The following is a 21,025-nucleotide window of genomic DNA, read 5'->3' on the forward strand; positions in this document are numbered from 1 at the left end:
CCCAGCCCCCAACACCCCAGAGTGTGCAACTTGCACCCTGGTACTACACGAGGGCTTTGAAAAACGGATTCTCGACAAATGGGCTGAACAAAGGCAAGAAGTTAGTGTCGACAGGTTCCAGAATGGGAAGGGTTAAACAAAACCCCTTGCATATACAAAGAGGGGAAGAAAAAACAAAAAGCACTTTAAGGATAGAGGTTAACACACTACACGATAGAGCCACTTAGTAGGATGACAGATGATTTTTATTCCAGTGCTGTTTTCCAAGATCTGATTTTTTTAAATCAGAAATAAATCGCGTTCATACATGCAAACACATGCATCTCCCCACCCCAGCCTGGTAGATCCATTATTTCTTGTGCATTCTGTTTCTGTTCCATGTTGTACAGGAACTAACTGACATTTCCACAGGGCTTTATAGTTTATAAAGTACTTTTAAAACCACAAAAGTTCCCAGGAGTCAACGATGATCCTATGACTTTCTGCTTCCTGGCATCTCTGCCCAGAGCTGTCTGAGAAACTTGTGACACACTCACCCATCCTCAGCCTCGTCCCGCATCCATTCCCCTACAGGCACTCTGCAGCTGGTAGGCCTGGCAGGGCCCTGCAAGGTGCTTCCCAGGTCCATCAGAGCACATCTGCAGACACGGTGCACACAGGCAGGAGTGCAGGAGGCACGCCCCTCACAGAGGAGAAGCACAAGGTCAGTGGCTTGCTTGGAGTGGCCATCACACAGCTGCCGCTCCCCAGCCGGGAGGTGACCCCATGCTCCATAGGCAGAGCTCTGGCAGTGATAAAGCCATCTGGCAAGGAACAGGATCCTAAAAACCAGAGGTGGCCGTTCCTACTAGTTTACGTCTACTCTCCCTGTTTGCAGAATGTCATTCATGTACCACAGACATTTTGATAGCAATGTACAAGCATCTACGGGACTGTATTTCATTTAATCTCTGGAGGCATATCAGCATAGCCCATCTCACAAGTGAGAAATCTGAAGCTCAGAGATGAGTTCTATCACCCAGGGCTCTTATCCCACTAAGTCTCTGATTCTAAGGCCCCTCCAGGGACCACCCAAGCCCAGTCCCTGCCCCAGAGGATTCAGAGTGCCCTTCCACACCGATGTGCATGGAATGCCATTACCCAAAAAGGTCCCAGACTTCTGCCCTTTCCTATATGACTGTGGCAGTAAGTTCAGCTGTAGGGTCAGCTGCCTGGGTTCAAATCCTGACTCTACCGCTTGACAGCTCTGTGACTTTGAGCAAACTACTTAATCTTTTTCAAGCAAATTATTTAATCTTTTCCATCTGTAAGAAGAGGGTATCAGAGTCCCTACTCATCTGCTTATTTCATGCTCTCATTAAGATGATGCATGTAAAGTTGATCCCAGTGACTGGTCCAGAGCCAACGTACCTGTAATGTTTGCCAACTAGCAGCAGCAATGCCATCACTATCATTGTCACCACTAGCACAATGCAGACAGGGCATGGCATACAGGCATGGCATTTAACACCACACACACTCCCTCATTTTCTCAAGCTGGCAGGGCAGGAATTAGGATGCCCCTTTTAAAGATGACGCTACTGAAGCTCAGGGGAGTGACATGCCTACATGCACACAGTTGTGGCCAGGACTCAAGCGTCATGTGGTCCAAATCCTATATCCTGAGCTCCTCCCAGGCCACCTTCTACCCCTACAGCAGGGTGCAGTGAGCTCACACCGGGGCAGTCCAGTCTCATGTTGGGGTACAGGCTTAGGCATCACCCAATGGAGAAAGTCATTCAACCTCAGGATCCTCATCAGTCCCACGGCTCCTCCTTTCCTTCTCTCCCCAAAGCTGCCTTGAGCATAATGAATGGCAAATAGCTGCAAAGAGCATACCCGGCTCATCCTGTGTGTTCCAGCTTAGAATCCTTGGCACCAGAAGCAGGAAGAAGGTGGGCAGCTGGCACCAACAAGGAATCCACAGCCCGCAGCTCGGCTCAAACCACACATGTGACATTCGGGTCAGTTCGAGCCACTCAAGACCTCCAATCCGGCCAACCCAGCTTCCTTCGGAACCCACGAAACGGTGGCTGCAAAAGCAAACAGACCTGTCTGCTGGTAGATCCCAGTCTAGAAAGGCACAGAGTGTGGTGGAAAGGGTGGAGCCTGACTTCCCCCCACCAGGCTAGCTGGGGGATCTTACACAAGTCCTCTTCCCATTATTTTTAAAATATAGTTATACCCAGCTCCGTTCACCAAGTATTTACAGTGGCGTGGAATAATGCAAACACCACCAAAGAATAAAATAAACAGTCAAGGGAATCAGGCCAAGAGAAAATACATGCAGGGAAAATAATAAAGCCAGCAGTAAGATCTGCACACAGAAATGCACACTACATTGTTCCTTTCTGCAGAAGTGTCAAGATGGGCCACATGTCAGGCTCTCAGGGGCTTAGTAACCACAGCCAGAGGGAAACATGATCAGCCTGGAGATTCCTGGTGCCCAGAACATGAAAACAAACCTGCTGTTCTGGAGCCATTCATCTTTCTCTGCCTGACCCAGAGCCTCAGAGGAGTTTCTCCATTGGACCTTAGAAAAGGTAACACAACAGAATGGCAACACAGCCTGCAACGTACCCCCCCGCCCCCGCCCAAGACAGACCCAGATGTCTCCTACAGCCCCTCACTGACCAGCTCCTCTTGCAGTTCAAAGGCACAATCCAAAAAGAACAATTCAGCCAAAGTGGGCAAGTTACTTTACCCTCTTAGAGCCAATGACCTCATCTGTAAAATGGTCCATCTATCTGATTACGCTGTGGTGAGGGTTCACCAGGCAAATGTGTGAGAACTCACATGCCTAACACAGAGTAGGTGCTCCACGAACAGCACTTCGTTGTTTCAATGATAACGTAAGTTGCTCCAGGGAAGGACTCTTGGTCTGAACTGGTCATGATGTATCCCAAGTACCTAGAATGGTCACTGGCACATAGTGAGTCTTCAATAAATATTTGCTGAATGAATGAATGAGTTTCCTATGGCAGGTTCTCGAAAACACCGGTCTCATAAGATACTTCCAAAGAGAGAGAGAGAAACAGGAGGTAAGATAAAAAGCCACAGTAAATAGGGCTTTTTTATACTCCTCTCTCTCTTAAAGGGTCAGAAGAATATTAAAGTTTCTTAGAAGTCCTTCAGGAAAGATACCTGTTGGATTTGGGTTAGCCCAGAGTTCTCCAAATTTGCTTGACCACAAATCTCTTTTTCTTCTCCCACAGAATAGAAGATAGACCCATACGTGTTCTCACAGCCCTAGTGGGTTCTAAGACAGAGAAGGGGTTGCTCCAGAGATAAGAGTCCCATAACAGTTGGCCTAAACAGCCCCCTATGCCTGGACACAGGGACACTCTGGCTGCCCCTGAACATTCCAGAACTCACTTGCTCAGCTTGACTTCAGCAAGACTCACTCCCAGCCTCCTGGCTTAGGGCCACCTGCCTGCATGCAGAGAAACACCCAAAAGTCAAAGCAAAGATCCCAGAGGCTGTCCTCACCAACACCGCCCCCCTCCACCAGGCAGGACTTCCTCTGAAGAGAGTTGAGTAGAAGGGATCTGGGTATGTGATCAAGTGAGGCCCCAGCATCCCAGAGTCCCTGGGTGGCCACCTGCAGGGTATGTCACATGCTTCTGTTTAGCTCACTGGGTCAAGAGCCCACCTGGCAGCAGTGAGGCCCCCTTGCTGACACCCTCACTGCCCGCTTCCTCAGGTTGGCGCCACCAGCCCAGCTCCCAGAGAGCCAGAAGGGCAGGAGGTTGGGCCATGTGGATGACAGCATCCCGTCCCCCACGTGAACCAGGGCTCCCTTGGGCACACTGCAGGGCTCACCAGGCAGGAAATGATTAACAAGTGTTTACTGAGCACTTCCAGGCAGCAGAGGGCTGCTCCTGGCACCAGCTCCCTGTCACCCCACAGGTCTTGGTCACATCACTCATTTGTGAAGCAGGTGTCAGGCTGACAAGTGCCAAGTACCAGCTCAGGCCTTCAACTAGAACCCTGGCCTTGACCTCAGACCCTGCATGCTATGGACTCCAGGCCCGCTGTCCACACCCGACGTGGGTCTCCACAGCACCAGATCCTCGGCCCTCCTAGTTCTAGATGCCTATTCCATGTGTCTGGCGGAAATGAAAGTGGCCTGGAGATGAAAACAAGCCCAAATAGAGTTAAAGATCACTTGTCGTTCACCTTCTGCCCCACAGGGCTCCACATCGTGAATGCAGCCTTACGATGCATCCTCAGCAGCCCCTGTGTGCAGGCCCGGAGTTAGGGGCTGGGGGGCGGGGGGGAGAGCAGGAAGATGGCCCGTCTCCCGAGGCCCCCTCTGGATGTGTCTCTGCCTTCCCAGCTGCCCGTCTGCCCGTGTTGTGCCTGCTGCCAGGAACACCCTCCCTAAGGGCGAGCACTCGCCCCTCCCATGCCCCATCAGATGGATGGGGCTCCCCGGACACAGGGCCAGGGCCATCACCCCCCAATCCCCTCCCCTGGTGCTCAGCACAGGGCCTAGTGCCCAGCGCGGGGGGGGGGGGGGTGGTGCGCGGCGGGTAAGAGGGTCCCGCCCAAAGGAGAACCAGGGTGGCCAGCCAGGCCTCCTGACAAGGCCCCCTGGACGCCAACCCTGAAGACGCGGTGCCGGGGCCGCGGTCTGATCAGTGAGCACCACCTAGAGAGGCATGTGGATCCAAAGGGGCAGCAGTGCAAGGCTGCTACCAGTAAAGCACTTGCAAAAGAAGAAATGAGAAGACAGGGGCACTCGCCCCAGAAACACCCACCCTGTTTCCCGAAGCTTCCTTACACCTAGACTCCTGTGATACCCCCCCCCCCAACGTCCCCGGCCAAGGAGCCACCTAAGAGCATAGGAAGCAAAACTGCTATAGCTCTCCGTCCTCAACAGAGCTGACCTGTCTTCCCTACTGCACCCTCCGGTGCCCTTCCCTTCTGCAGGGATTCAAAACAAAAACAAAAACAAAACAAAAAACACTGGAAATCAGTTCATTACTACTTTCCATGCAGAGGAATGAATACCGTGAGCTGTGCAGGCTCACTGATGGAAGTTCAAATCCTTGCATCCTGCCACTCCCACCTGGTGTGATCTTGGCAGGTCACCAGGACTCCGTGAGCCTCAGTTTCCACACCGGTAACATGAGAAAGTCCACCAGGGCCTCACCTCAAGACAGTCGCAAGGCCGGATGAAATCAAGTGAGCTAGGGCCCCACGTGGGGTCTAGCACCAGCTGGGGCTCAAGGGGTTCATCCCCTCCCCTCAGCTAGTGATTCTGCAGAGCAGGACCCAAATGGAGGCCACAAGGCCAGTGGACAGAGCCCCAATCTGGAGTCCGACTGCCCAGGTTCTGACCCTGACTCCACTCCTAGCTGTGCGGCCTCAGACAAGATCTCTGGCCTCTGTGCCTCAGTTTCCTCATCTGCAGAAGGAAGGAAGGCTACCCCCACCTCAGAGGGCTCTGAAGGGCTCAGAACAGGGCCAGGGCCTGGCACATAAGAAGCACCCAACATCCACAGCAGCCACTAGTGCTAACCCCGTATCTGACAGTTATATTGCTCCTCACGGTTACAAAAGACTTTCCGAGCGTTATCTCCCTGGGTCCTCCCACCTCCTCCTGGAGACAGGCGGGGTGGGTGTCAGTGGTGAGTGGCTGGGAGAGCTACACCCAGCCAACAATAGAGATGGGTGTTATCTGACCCCAACAGTGTTTTGTTTGGTTAATTTGAGTCAATATTTTTTTAAAGCAGGAAATTTAACATTAAAAACTATTTCCAGCTTTTCTTGAAAAGAGAATCAGAATAACCAACAACTCTGGGTTCCCGAGGGTGAGAGTCCCGGGTCCAACACAAGTTACGTGGTCTTTGGGCAAGTGACTTAACCCCTTTGCGTTTCAGGTACCTCAACTCCTTAAAAAAAAAAAAAAAAAGATTTTATTTTTAAGTAATCTCTACACCCAGTGTGGGACTCAAACCCACAACCCAGAGATTGAGAGTCTCATGCTCTAGCGAATGAACCGTCCAGGTGCCCCCACATACCTCCACTCTTCAATAAGGATTAAAACCCAGAGATAACTCATCAGGTTGTAATGAGGATTTAAGTGAGGTGGTACTTGCAAAACACAAAAAAAAGTTCCTGAACAGTGGTGCACAACACCAAGAACACCCGCAACGTCATTCAATTAATTATACACTTAGAGATGGGTAAATTGTTAAATTTTATGTTACATAAATATTATTACAATTGAACAAAAAACAAACACACTACTAAACACATTTAAAATTAATGTGCTAATTTTAAAAGGTTGGGGGAGGACACACTTCCCTTCAAACAGGACACGGGCTCTTAGACTGCCAGAAGCCCCACCACTCCCTACTGCCTCGTTAAATGGGTGGCCTGGCACATTCTGTGCCACACCCCTGCTCTAAGAACTCAATGAGAACCCTGCGTGTAAAAGCCCTTGGAACACTCTGGGAAGCATTACCTTCTTTCCTTAAGTCATTCTGCTTAAGATCGCCAGTCTAGAAAGTGGGAAGGCCAACCCAGCCTGCCTTCTACCCCCAAGTCCCACTCTTTTCTTATGTCAGCATAATGCCAGCCTTAGGTATGTCTATTATCACCACACAGACTTGGTCTTGAAGGGTCTCTCTTATAAAGGAGCACACATAGCCCCAAACTACAGAAGGTAGAGGGACTCACCAAGTCTTATAGATTAAATGTCTCACAGCATGGCGAACTCCCATGTGACAATGAATGCTGAAAGTCAGGTGGCATCCATGTGGATCTCCACTATGCCCAGTGGGAACAGGCAGTAGTAACCACCACCACCCTTTTCCCTGCCCACACCCTACAACAATGTTCCCACCCTGCTCACCAAGCCCCACATTGGGCCCACGTCAAGGCCCACCTCTTCAACTCATTCAACAAATATTTACTGAGCACCCATTGGGGACCAGGTCCTGTGACATGGTGTCCTTAGAGAACCTAATCTATTTAGGGAAACAAACACACACACCAGTTCCTTCATCCTGGGTAAGGACACGGTGACAAGAAAGGGCATGGCACACTGGAGGAACTGCCAGAAGCGTGTGGTGGTGAGCTCATATGGGATGTGCATCCAGAATCCAGAAGGCACTGGGAGCTTCGATGGGCTTGAAGCAGCAGATAACATGGTCTGGACTGATCACTCAGCCACAGTACAATGAGTCAACTGGGGAGGTCCAAGATGGGAGGCATGAAGCCCTAGCCTTGGTATCTCATTTAACTCTCTCGACAATAAAGATAAGCTCCTAGTCCCATATGACTGATGGGAAGACTGAATTGGCAAAGTCCAGGGACTTGCCCAAGAACACACAGTAATGACGCAGCAGTTTTTTAAACACCACACTGTAATAGCACCTTCACATTTCCCTACAAAACACATTTTTTTGAGTCTGAAGTCTGGTTCCTAGTTTTTATTCAATCAGGTTTATAGTTCATGTTATTGTGTAGCTCACGTCTTTAAATGTCGGATATGATTCACATTTTCTCCTATCGTTCAGCACAGTCAGGGCTTAATGATCGTGTAGTAGTCCATGGCTTCAGCAATCTCTCACTGCTTCACAGTGAGCATTTAGAGTGTTTCCAACCAATGGCTTCTTGTTTTTCTTTTAACGACCAGCCCACACCAAGTTCATCTCTCTTCGTTCTCAAGGGGGGAAACTCTGTACCTCAGATATCACCCATCGTGTGACTTATCTTGGATGAGGATGAGTAAGACAGTGACTCTCAACATTGTATCAGCAAGTTTTATTACAGCAGGAACCCTACATTCATAACCCACCTCCCAAACTCAGTCTCCCAGTTTTACCAACCATTAAGTTCATTTGGTTACTGATTTGGTTTCTCTGTTTGATGTAAACACAACAAATGGAAGTGGCAGGTGGGGACCATCTGGCAGCCAACACCTCTGGGTGAGCCAAGCACGTTCCCTCTCCCCTTGGATGGCCCAAAACAGTAGATATGCCAGCATGCAACAGACACACATCAGGATTCCACCCCAGAGAACCAATTTCATCTCTATTAAAACAGGTCAAAGATAGATCTGAATCCCCTGTGTGCTCACTGTTGAAACCTTAATGTCCAAAAGATCAGAGTAGTGGAGCCAGGAAGCTGGACTCGCACTATGACTAGCTGTGTGGTCTTGGGCAAGTGGCTTCCCTTCCCTGGACCTCAGTTTCAACATCTGCAAAGTAAAAGGTTTAGATTAAATGATCCTTAAGGATCCTTCTGCTCTGAATGAGGCCCTTGGACCCACCCAATTTTATAAATGAACAGTGACTGTGCTACATGATGCCAACTGCTAAGTACAGCCCCCAAGCAATGGCTGCTGGCTTGAGACAAACAAGCAGCAACACACAAAGAAGAATCTCACAACGATGTCCCCTCATGTCCTTATCAGTCAGGATAAAGGAAAACACATCAGATTGCTCTCTGATGGGGGGGAAGGGGCAGGATTCTGACTTAGCCTAAGAAAAAAAAATCACCTGACTTGCATCCCATAAGCCTCGTTTCTCATAGTAAGATCAAAGTGCTTGTCACACATAAAAAATTTTTTTAATTTTAAAAAACACACCCTAAGTAACTGATTCATAACAACCCAGCAAAATACCAGAGTCAGAACAAGAGCAAGTCATTGCAATGTGAATCCGGAGGGGAGGTTTCTGCCTTTATTTCCTAACTGACAATGACAAGCTTTTCACAAAACTCAGACAAGCTGCAAGTCACTGATAAAGAGGACAGTCGGCCCTGCCACTTGAGCAGAGACAGGCCCAGATAGCAGAGGCCACCCGAGTGACCTCTGGGACCCAGGAAAGCCTCACTGGTTGTAAGGTGATTCCCAGCCAGAATAAGGGAGGGAGGGATGTGCTGGGGGAGGCTGTCGATGCTGTAGGTGGGTCAACACCAGACTCTTCCTGGCAACAAAGGCTCAAATTCAAATAGAGGGAAAAATCAATGATCTCTGGATTATTAGCCTCAGCTCATTAGCCTCTAGGTTGGTGCTTTCACAGGACTCAGAATCCCCAAATGGACAGGGATGTCCTCCCAGACCAGCTGGCTACCACCTCCTGAACTTGCCTGCACCTGCTACGTGTCCCTTCTCACCTCCCGGATCATCAGCTCTGCATTTCTAGCAGGTTCTGGTTCACCCCGCTTCCTCTCTCTCTTTGTCCCTTCCACCTCCCCAATTCATATCACCCTTGAGGGAGGCAGGAGGCTGGGAAAAGAGCCCCAGGTTCCAAGTGAAGAAGATGATGCTCAAAGGAGATAAGATAAACCCAAGGTCACAAAGATCGTGCCAAGAATCCAACCCACTCTGTTAACTCCAAGTTGGGGTTCTTTCTACTGCCATATCTGCATACCAGGCCCACCAATGCTGCCTCTGAAACATCCCCTCTCACCCCCACACTGCACTCATACTGGTGTACATACACACACACACTTCTGTCCAGCTGATGGCCAGTTTCACACACAGCACCGCCCAGCCTCCCCTCCCAGCGAGGCCACTGCAGTCACCTGGGTCTCCCAGGAGCAGGTGGTATGCTGACCTGCTAAAAGCTGGACAGAGCTGGGATCTCCCATTTCCTGGTTGTGCAACTTACTTAATTTCACTGAACCTGAATATCCTCACCCGTTAAAAAAAAAGGAAATAACAACAGACCCTGCCTCATAGGGTTATTTGAAAGAAATGAAGCATGGAAAGCGTGCCCTGGACTGGCCTAATGAGAGCAGATGCACAAACAGGCCTCCCCACAGCTCCCATTATAGCTCAAAGGCTCCAAATACTGCTCCCCAATTCAAAATCCTCCCCAGATGAAAACATACGGCCATATAAAACCTGGACACAAAAATTCACAGAAGCAGTATTGATAACAGCCAAAAATTGGAGTTAACTCAAATATCCATCCACTCATGAAAGGAGAAGTAAAACATGATCTATCCCTATGGTGGAATATTATTTGGCCATAAAAAGGAATAGTGTTGCTATATGGTCTAAGAAGGATGGACCTTGAAAACATTATGCTGCATGAAATAAGCCAGATATGGGAGGGTCAATATTGTATAATTCCACTTATCTGAAAAAAGTAGAAGATTCTTAGAGAAAGTAAATTGGTGGTTGCCAGGAGTGGGGGAGAGGTGTGTCCAGAACAACTGCTAATGTGTGTGGGGTCTCTTTTTGGGGTGATGAAAATCTTCTGGAACTAGACAGGGGTGATGGTTACATGCCTCTAACTATATGAAAAACAACTGAATTGTACATTTTAAGAGTGAATTTTGCGGTACGTGAATTATATCTCAACAAAGCTGTTATTTTTTAAACTGCCATTAAAAAAAACCATAACAAAACAATAAAATGATGAATATTTAAAATCTGAAAAGAATATCCTCCTCCAGTGCCTCATTCTCTACAAGACAGAGTCTCAATCACACAAGTCACCTGAGACCTCCAAGCCCAGCCCCAGCCCAGCTTGGAGCAAACTCTCAATTTGTCACTTGTAACACACTCCCCCACCACTATATACAGGGTGACAGGGTGTCACCGCAGGCCTGAGGTCTCGACATTCACCCCCACACAGCCACTGAAGTCACTCGTGTGGCCTTCCTTACTCCTGTCTCAACTCCTGGCTGTGCCCTTGAGGCCAGCAACATGTGTGACTTACAACAGCGTCCAGCCAGCCTACCTTATCTCTCCCACAAAATCAGACCCTCCTAAAGGATCTGGACTATTTTGCGCCCCCTCTAGCCCCGCCCCCCAGGCCATTGTCCCATCACTATCAACTGCAGGATCCCCAAGACCTCCTGTGTGCTAAATCCTCGATAACACGATGATCCTGATCCTGACCTCAGCTCTCCTTGATAGGCACTATCAGACTGACTTACAGGTGGAGGAAACATGTGGCAGGTAACGGAGGAGAGGTAGGGAGGAGACTGATCAAGGTCATGGTGCAAGGGGCAAAGCTGGGATTTGACGTTAGCGGTCTTCCCACATGTTTGAGATGTGCTCGGGAAGGGGCTAGATATCTAGTAGGTATTCCATAATTTTCATTCTACAAATGTCAATCTAACCACCACGTAATTTGAGTTTAAAGCTACCTATGGGAGAGCAGACACCTCGAAAATTAGCTCTAAAAATGAAATAAATAGGGGCACCTGAGTAGCTCAGTTGGTTAAGCATCTGACTCTTGATCTCAGCCCAGGTCTTGATCTCAGGGTTCTGAGTTCTAGCCACACACTGGGCTCCACGTTGAGTGGAGAGCCCACTTAGAAAAAAAAGAAAGAGGGATCCCTGGGTGGCGCAGTGGTTTAGCGCCTGCCTTTGGCCCAGGGCGCGATCCTGGAGACCCGGGATCGAATCCCACATCGGGCTCCCGGTGCATGGAGCCTGCTTCTCCCTTTGCCTATGTCTCTGCCTCTCTCTCTCTGTGTGACTATCATAAATAAATAAAAAAAAAAATTTAAAAAAAGAAAGAAAAAAAAATATACCTGATTGATTTTACAGTAAAGTAAGTAAGAATACACAATTCAGCCCAGCTACTCAGAGTTTTTCTAGGTACCAATAAGCAAGTGCAGACCATAGTACAAAGCATAGTGACTTGACGTTTTCCCTCACCATTAAAAAAAAAAAAAAATATATTAATGAATTTTTTTAAGATCACACAAAACAGGTTTTTTTTTTTTTAAGATTTTATTTATTTATTCATGAGAGACACAGAGAGAGAGAGCGAGGCAGAGACACAGGCAGAGGGAGAAGCAGGCTCCATGCAGGGAGCCCGACATGGGACTTGATCCCAGGACTCCAGGATCAGAGCCCGAGCTGAAGGCAGACACTAAACTGCCAAGCCACCCAGGCCACCCTGCAAAACATATTTTATGTGAGTCACACACAGTCAAAAAGCAGTGCCAGGCAGCCACTCCACAGCCCCGTTGGCATGTCTGCAAATGCAAATATCAAATTTTAAATCTGTTTTTAAAAACTGATAATACCCAGTGCCAGTGTGGGCACAATGAAACAGGCAAGCTCATACATTCTCATGGCAGTGTGAGGAACAGGCTCCTTTTGGAAAGTCATTTGGCGAATGGCGTCAAAGATTACAAAGATGCCTGGGAATTAATCTAGAGAAATAATTTCCGTTTCATAAAAAAAAGCTATATGCATGAAAAGATTCATCCCTGCACTACTTGTAATAGTGAAAAATTGGTTTCTGCTTGAACATCTAAATAGGAAAAGGGTAAGTGGATTACAGCACATCCACTCCATGCAGCATCCTGCGGCTACTCAAAATTATATTCATATCATCCGTGTATCACCGTGGAAAAAAACGGTTTAGCTGTTTGGCATTAAAGGATCTGAAACAGTCCCTGCTCTGTGATCACAATTAATTTAGATAACAAGCCACCTGGCATAAATCATAGCTGTAACTACTTTAAAATTACAGTTCTGTGATGAGGGGGGATATGTGGCTTTTTCCTCCCTTTCTCCAGCTCCTAAATTCCTTTTAATCTTGTTATACCACTCTTATATAATTAAGAAAAAAATTTAAAAAATAAAAACAAATGCATTTCGAAACTGCTTCATCTCGCAACAATACTGAGGCCTGCCTGTTCCCAAAAAAAGCAGCCACTGGAACTATAGTGTTGTCCACTCACTCTTCTGTTTATCCAAACAGGGCATTTCCAGCCAGAAAATGCCTCAGCAAGGTGACACCCAACCCAGGCCTGTCCCAGTCACAGATCTACACCTCCAATTTAAGGATCACAGGCCAGCAAAGCCCTCTGCCCCCTCCTCACCACAGGTAACCAGGCACAGAAAATGAAGGGTTGATGAGCTGAGGCACCAGGACCAAGAATTATTGTTTTCACTGTGTTACTAAACGTGGCACTTGCTAGGTATTTGAGGCAGAAATGTTGTAAATGGGAAAATGCACTTGTTCACCCACACCCTGTGAATGCCAGGGCCCAACACACCGTGCACACCTCTCGGGGCCTGCAAAATGTACACCCTGAGGTCCCATCAACAGAAACTGTGTCTGGAAGTGAGCACCTCCAGCACACAGGAAATGGGTACTTTTGTCACCAACTTGAAAACAAAATGATAAGTTAAATGTCATTGTAGGAGTAAAGACCAAGGGGGAGGGGTAACTAATGTTTCCTGAGCATCTCTGCACCACCACCTGTTCTGGGGCCACTAGGGCACGATTTCATAAATTCCTAACAGCCTGATTCTGGAACCAACTTGCCAAAACTTGAACCTGGCTCCTTGATTCATTAGCTATGTGACCTCAGGCTGGATGCTTAACCTTTCTGAACCTCATTTTTGTCTCCTATAAAATAAAAAAGAAAAGAGAACCACTTCATCAGGTGGTTCGGAGGACTCACTCAGTGGAAACACATAAAGCACTTAGCACATGAGAAGCATTCAGTCTCTGCTAATCATCAGTATCACGATTCCATTTTGCAGACAAGAAAAACCAGGCCTTGGGGCCCCTGGGTGGCTCAGTGGTTGAGAGTCTGCCTTTGGCTCAGGTCATGATCCCCAGGTTCTAGGATTGAGTCCCACACTGGGCTCCCCCCAGGAGCCTGCTTCTCCCTCTGCCTATGTCTCTGCCTCTCTCTGTATGTCTCTCATAAATAAGTAAATAAAATATTTTAAAAGAAAGAAAGAAAGAAAGAAAGAAAGAAAGAAAGAAAGAAAGAAAGAAAGAAAGAAAGAAAGAAAGAAAGAAAAAGAAAGAGGAAAAAGGAAAAAGGAAAAGGAAAAAAAACTGGGCCTCAGAGAGATTCAGAAAATTCCCAATATCACATAGCTAGTAAGAGGCAGTGCTGGGACTTAAACACAAGTCCAAAGGACTTCAAAATCTGTGTTCTTTTGGGCGAACCTGGCTGGCTCAGTCAGTAGAGCATGCAACTGGCAATCTTGGGGTCCTGAGTTCAAGCCCTACACTGGGCATAGAGATAACTTAAAAAAAATCTGTACATCTATATTCTTTTCACTAGGGTTTTCCAAGGATTACTATGATTTTCACACACACACACACACACACACACACACACACACACACATTGGGCTATCATGGCAAAAGATAAAAAGATTATAACTGGAAATATAGAACTAGAAGGTAATAAACCTGAATTCTGTAGTTGTAACTTGGGGAAAATACTAGCTTTGGGTCAGGGTCACTCTTTCAATCCAAGCCTTCAACAAACATCTTTGTGAGACAGGCTCTAGTCCAAGTATGAAGGACAGAGCAGAGAACCACACAGACAGGTCCTCACCTCCTGAAGTTCAGATTCCAGGGCAGGGAGCAAATAGAACAGTGAAATAATGAGTTTCGGGCAGCAATAAGGACAGAGGAAACAAGGTAGGATCCTGGAAGAGAGAGGTCTGAGCCAGGACCAGAGGAACAGCCAGAAGGATGTGGGGACAGCCACACCAAGTGCCTGTGAGGGAGCCCACAGGGCAGGTCCCATGTCCACAGCATGACGGTGACAGGAGTGGGGCAAGAGGAGGATAAGATGGGGTGGGTGGATGAGATGAGGTCAGAGGGGAGGGAGGGGTCTGCTCACAACCAGAGCTGAGGTTCAAGGCCTTGCTGGCTACCACCTGGGTTGGTAAGTGTGACACGAAACCACAGAGGGCTTCAAGCAGTGGAATAACGTGACTTTGTGGGACAAGAAGAGTCTTGGTGTGAAAGTTAAAGAGCCTCAAAAGGGGCTGGTGCTTCATAAAGGGTCCTTCTCTCTGGGTTTCCCTGTCCTTGTGCTGCCAATCCTCCATAACTCCAGATAATCGTGCCTCTTCTGGGCCTGTTTCCAAACAAAAAAAAAACAAAGCAAAAAAAAAAAAAAAAAAAAGGTCTCAGGAGTTCTCAGTCCAGGCTACACATTAACATCATGTAAGGAATTTGAGAAGAAAAACAATAATGAACAATGCTGGGGATACTCAAATCCCACTACTCAAGAGTGCGGACCTCCAATCAATATTTCCTAAAAGCTCCCCAGGTGGAGCCATGGTTGGGAAGGGCCCACTTAGAGGGGCTTCTAAGGCCTTCTTCCCCCTCCCCTCAGGGGTGTAGGTGCTGACCAGGAGAAGTGCCCAAAGACACAATGTGTTGCCTTTTGGGCATAGCAAGTTCCTGCTCACCAAGGACAACCAAGCAAAACTCAATTTCCCAGAGATGAATTTCAAGAATCGGACACCCTTAAAAGATCTTTCCCAAAAGAGATTTTTGTGGTTTTATGACTCTCGAAGTGACCCTCCAGTGAGCCAGTCTTAAGCATGTACACCACCCCTCGCCTTTCTCCAGGCCAGGGCAGACATTGCCAGTTGATCCCAGCACCCTCTCCTGCTGAGCAAGGCCATCTCCTGTGGTTGGACACTCCCTTCTATGCAGGACCCCAAGCAGCCACTCTCAACAAACTGGAACCCATTTGTCCTCCCTGGCCTAATGTCCCAGAGGTCCTTTCTCACTCTGGCATTTCTTGGAGGCAACGATCCTTTTTATCTTCTTACCGGTAATGATTAACTACCAAGTTGCATGGCCATGAGCTCAGCTGGTTGGAGGCCAGACTGTGAGATCACACGTTCCATCCCTGAGGGCAGGTTTTGCTTTACTTCCTGACTCTCAGACTCTTTGTCCTGCTCAGGTGACATCCGCCCCAGGCAGCTGCACCCCCAAACATTTTCCGGCCCTATAGACCACAGGACAGATCAGGGTAAGCCAGTGTTGTTCCGGAAAAAAATCATCAAAGCAGGTGTCCTGTGCTATCAGGGATAGCTGCCCCCGTATAGGACACTCTCTGTATGCCAGGCACCATGCTGGGGGGCTCCCCATACTTTTTTTTGTGGAATCTTGATCACAAATCCCTGAGGTGTTTATTTTCTCCATTTGGCACATGAGAAAATTCAGGCCTTTGAAAGCAATATGTTGCTGTTGATCCCAAAGCAACAGAAGCAAGATCATGGAGCAGCTGCATCCCTAGCTCTGGGCAAGTCCCTTTGTAACCTCCTCTCTAGAACAGACACAATCACCGGTCACCGTGAGGGTGAAATGAGGGCCCGGCACACAGTGCATGACAGCGCAGTGCACATCTCAGAATAACTGGCTGGAATCTGGGTAAAAGAAAATGGAGCCCCAGGCAACAGTGTGTCCAGACCAGGTCTGACCAACACAGAGTTGGGAGGACTTTACTGGCTTCCCAAAGTGATGTTTTCCCCAAAAAGTTGTGTGCACGTCGCATTTCCTGAAAGCCAACCCTCCTCGCAGCTGACCGGCCAGCATGACTGCAGAAGTTTAAGTGGGTTTCTCCTCCTGCCTCATTCCTGCGGGTCTCTCTGGCTCTGGCTCGGACAGCATTATCTCTAGGTTTATGCCCTGGGGCCTCTAAACACTCTAAAAGCTGCAAATTGCTCCAGGGAGCTGGCAGGAGGGGGAACTTGGCAGTGAATCTCTTTGTAATGGGATCTCCCTTTGACTGGGTCTATCTCTTGTGTGGAACTTGGCACATTTGAGCCTTTCCCTCAACCTCACATCCCCAGCAGCACGCATACCATATTCACACTGGCTTCCTTTCTCACCCTGGAGAGGATGGGAGTAATGTCTATTATCCCCATTTTGCAGAGAGGAAACTGAGGCTGAGGACACAGGGAGAAATGGTGCATTGGAATCAACACCCAAGTGCCAAGACTCCTTGCACAGTGCTCACTCTCCCACAGTATCCCTAAAAAGTACTCCCCGAACAAGCAGGGAATCAGATGTGAATCGCCTTTTGAGACCTGGCCATTTGGCACATCTAGAAAAGCTCTGGTTAGTTCATCCCTACCGTCTCACTGGAAGAGGAAGTCAGTTACCAACAGGATCGCATGGAATTGGAAGGACAGCCAGCCAGTCCCTGCTGCTGAGACCACCAGGCACAGGCAACCTGTACCTTTACTTCAACACAGGCATTGCCCAAAGCAGCGGTTCTCAACCAGGACACATTCACCCTCATGAGACAGTTGGCGATACCTGGAGAAAATTTTCACTACTACAAGTGTGTGTGTTGGGAGAAGGGGTGCATCTAGCAGAGGCAGTGATGCCACTAAACATCCTACAGTGCCCAGGACAGTCCCCAAAACAATGAATTAAGGGGCCCCAAGCACCAATAGTGCTGACATAGAAAACCCTATTCTGAAGGCAAAGAAGTCCCCACTCACCCCAACCACACTATTAGACAAGTTACAAAGCCAAAATGCCAGATTCCAGGAGAGAGCAGAGGCTAAGTGCTGCATGCACAGCTTCCAAAAGAAATCAAGACTGGTGGCAAAGTTCATGGTCAGAAAGAGGCTGAGGGGCTGAGTCTTACCCCCTACCCCAGTACATCTATGTTCCTCTTCCTCTTCTTCAATTGATTTACACTTGTGCTGAATAATTCTTTGTGATACAAACTTTATGTACTTCCTATAACAACCCTAGAGCTAAGTCATATCATCATATTTTATAGTCAAGAAAACTGAGGCACAGAAAGGTTCTAACAGGGTCAAAGTGAAATAAGGAATTCCCCACCAGGCATCTGGCTCCAAAGCCCTAGGTTTTAACCACTGCACGATACTGCCACTCAGTCCCACGAACAAGTCCAGAGTAAGACTATCAACAAAGGTGACTTCATGCTGTCTGATATCCACTATCATAGGAACAGATTCCCAGTAGCCAGATACCAGGAAGCCAAACCAGAGGTTATCACTGCTTTCATAGACCATAGAAGCCCAGGTCTGTGAGCTATGAAAATAATTTCAGTATCGAGTCTAAACTCTAATGAGAATGCAAGACCAGAAAACAAAGGAAGAGGAGGTTTTGGGGAGAGTGGTTTGCAAGATGAGATGAGTGTGAGACACAGGTTGAGGCATGAAGTCAGATAAGTATCTGATGGTGAGGCCAAGCTATATTATGTAGCAGGTGTATAGCAATGGAAGAGAGATGAGCTAGGCTGGTGAGTGCTAGAGATGAAAGATGTGGTTAGTGCTTAGAAAAGAATTCCTGGTGGGATGGCCTCACCAGCAGGGAGAAATGGCAAGCAAGACCATTATTCTCCTCCAGGGAAGTCTGGCTTTGGTTGGTTGTATAGGATATCTCCCTCTCTCCTTCTCTTGCGCGCTCTCTCTCTCTCTGTCTCTCGATCTCCAGCTCTACCTTAACTAACATCATTCTCTTCTAGAGAGTTATGATTCAGAGTATAGGAGAGCATCTTCAGACAGGCCAACGTGTCTTAAGGAAGAGCTCTCACGCCTACATCCCGTATAACTCCTCTTCATGCAGTGGGATTTGGTGCCCACTTTAGATAATACTCCCAGGCATCAAGGCTCACAAAAGTTGAACACCTTCAGAGAAGGTCTCCTCAAACCTCAGGAACATGGGAACTGCTGCCCCAAAGTCAGGAGATGGTGTTAATAAAGAGGGTTAAATTGGGGGTAGACTAAGTGCTACAAACTGGACTGGGTGCCTTATACACCTTCCCTCGCTGAACACTAATAACTCATGGCCTGGCAATCATTACCGCTTTCCAAATGACACAACAGATTCCAAGAAGCTTAAGGACCCAGACAGCAGGGTCACATGGTGCAGGAAAAGAGTGTGGATTTGGATCAATGCCTCTGCTGATACCAAAGGCCATGCTCCTCTTCTTACAGGATGCTCTGAGGTCACATCATCCACGCCCAAGTTCAAGCTCTATGAAACTTTAACTCATCCACACAGGAAGACCAAGACTCCAAAGATACCATGATATCATTCATTTGATTGGGGCCAAAGCCACAAAGTTTCAGGAAGTCTTTATCACATATGGTTCCAGAATCTAAAATCCATACCAAAGATATTCTTATCTTTCGTGGCTTTGGGAAGTAATTTACTTCTGCTATGTCATAACTCTGGGCAGCACCCATCCCACAGAAGATGGCCCTCCTACATTGAAAACAGCCCTCAAGTCCAACTGTCCTTCCAGGAGACTCAAACATGCCCCAACGCATGTAGGCAATCCTGTCTGGCTCCACTCTTGTGCCCTCAAAGAAGCCCACAACCAGCTGGTTGAGGTATATGGCCATAGACCAGATTACAATTCTCTGGGCCTCAGTTTCCTTCCCTGTACCTACATCATAGGATTACACAAGTTAATACATAAAAAAGCACTGTCGATACTTCATAATCAATATTCAATCTATGGTACCTATTGTTATTTCTACAATCTCGATTTATCTGAAGATTATCATCAGGGATGTGTTCAGAGACTGAATCACAGAGTCATTTGAATAGTGTTCATAGTGCAGAAAAATGTCAAAAACAAACTAGAAGATTAATCACAGGAGAAACAAGATAAGGGACAGTATAGCACAGTAGAATACAACAGCTAAAAGGTAGCCAAGAAAAGAACATCTACTGGCAAGGGAAAATGTTTGCAACATATTATCACTACTCCACATACTGCCACAAACTGCCCCCAAGTATAGACAGGAGAGTGAACTCACATCCCCAGAAACTGGAGATTTCTTTGTGGTCTCCTGTATTTGCTGAAAACATTCTGGATGCAAATTTGGTATCTAATCTATAGTATGTCCATATTTGTTTGTTTCCAAAGAATATTTCAAAATACTTCCCACTTGGTAACAGTGGCTCTCCAGGAAAAAGCCTCATGTTCACACTGCAGCTTTCTGAGGTACCCCCAGGGATACATTTGCCCCCCACCCCCAATTGTAATACACACACACACACACACGAAAAATGTAAGTTACAAAATGTGTGTAGCAGGTAATCCTATTTTAAGATGGATGGATGGATGGATGGATGGATGGATGGATGGGAAGTAAAGAAGGGAGGGAGAGGGAAGAAGGAAGAAAGAAGGAAGGAAGGAAGGAAGGAAGGAAGGAAGGAAGGAAGGAAGGAAGGAAGGAAGGAAGGAAGGAAGGAAGGAAGGAAATAATACATAAATAAGAAAAATCATGATCAAAATAGTTTAGGGGAGTGGAGACTACAGGTAATTTTGCTTTCTTCTTTATCTATGTTTCTCTGTTTCTCTCTCTCTCTCTTTTATTATTAAAAAAAAAAAAAAAAAAAAAAAAGCCTAAACTGACTCACACAGGAATTAAATCAACCAACTCTGGATCAGAATCCTCCAGCCAACTGGGGTCTAAGGGCCCCCAAAGGATAAGCATGAGTCCCCTGCCAATCGGTATGAGTAGAGCGAGGGTATCACAACCTGGAGGTAAAAATTCTGGGCTGTGAGGCCAGGCAGGGCCAAGGGTGAGTCCCTCACTCCTCATCAGATGGCTGATCCCTCAGAACCTCAGACCCCCTGAAATCTGCTCCCAAGTTCTCAGAGTACAGGACAGGGTAGGCAGGAAGCATTTGCTCTAACCCATTAACCAAAGAACACAAACCATAGCCAATAGCTTGTTCTACAGAGCTGTTCTTCAGATGTGGCCCCTCTGAAGTTTCCAGAAGGGCAGCTACTTAAGAGCAGGCCTCCTCAGCTTTCAGCGGACCCGCTCCCTTCCTAGGGATCTCCCTGAAACCTGGTCCCTCCTGCACCAGCCACTGTGAGAGTGTTCAGCTACACACGGGGGCACTTACAGTGCATAATTGGGGACTTTACACTGCTTTTCCACTGTCTCTGAAAACAAAAGCCACCTCTACCCCTCCCCCACATCTTCCGCCACTCAATTGCCTATAATAGCAGCTTCCAGGTTTTTTGACAATGCCTAAAGCCACAATAAGAAATTAGTTTTCTGTGCACTTCAGCACACATATGCACAAAGTGTATGTAACTGAAACAAATTTCATGCTGCAACACTGACCCTTTCTACATGCAGTAAACCCTGAAAATTTCTGGTCTGTCATTTTTTTAACACAGCTCATAACACTAAATTGGTTTTATGGCCCAGGGTTTTAAACAGACCACTTTCCAGCAGATATATCTATGTTTTGGTTTG

At 47.4% G+C, this 21,025-nt stretch overlaps 1 protein-coding gene and 1 long non-coding RNA gene across 2 annotated transcripts in view; both read right to left on the reverse strand.

Moving 5' to 3' along the window:
• The window catches only part of PTPRJ (protein tyrosine phosphatase receptor type J), a 162,876-nt gene that overhangs the window by 132,139 nt on the left and 9,712 nt on the right, over window positions 1–21,025 (reverse strand). The window lies entirely within an intron of this gene.
• LOC112663345 (uncharacterized) lies at window positions 228–4,425 on the reverse strand. Its single transcript, XR_003139180.3, has 3 exons — window positions 2,836–4,425; window positions 2,505–2,572; window positions 228–2,072 (listed from the first exon to the last, which is right to left on the reverse strand). It is a non-coding gene; the product is annotated as an uncharacterized LOC112663345 (long non-coding RNA).

This window comes from Canis lupus, chromosome 18, assembly GCF_003254725.2.
Source record: "Canis lupus dingo isolate Sandy chromosome 18, ASM325472v2, whole genome shotgun sequence".
NCBI classification, from domain to species: domain Eukaryota; kingdom Metazoa; phylum Chordata; class Mammalia; order Carnivora; family Canidae; genus Canis; species Canis lupus.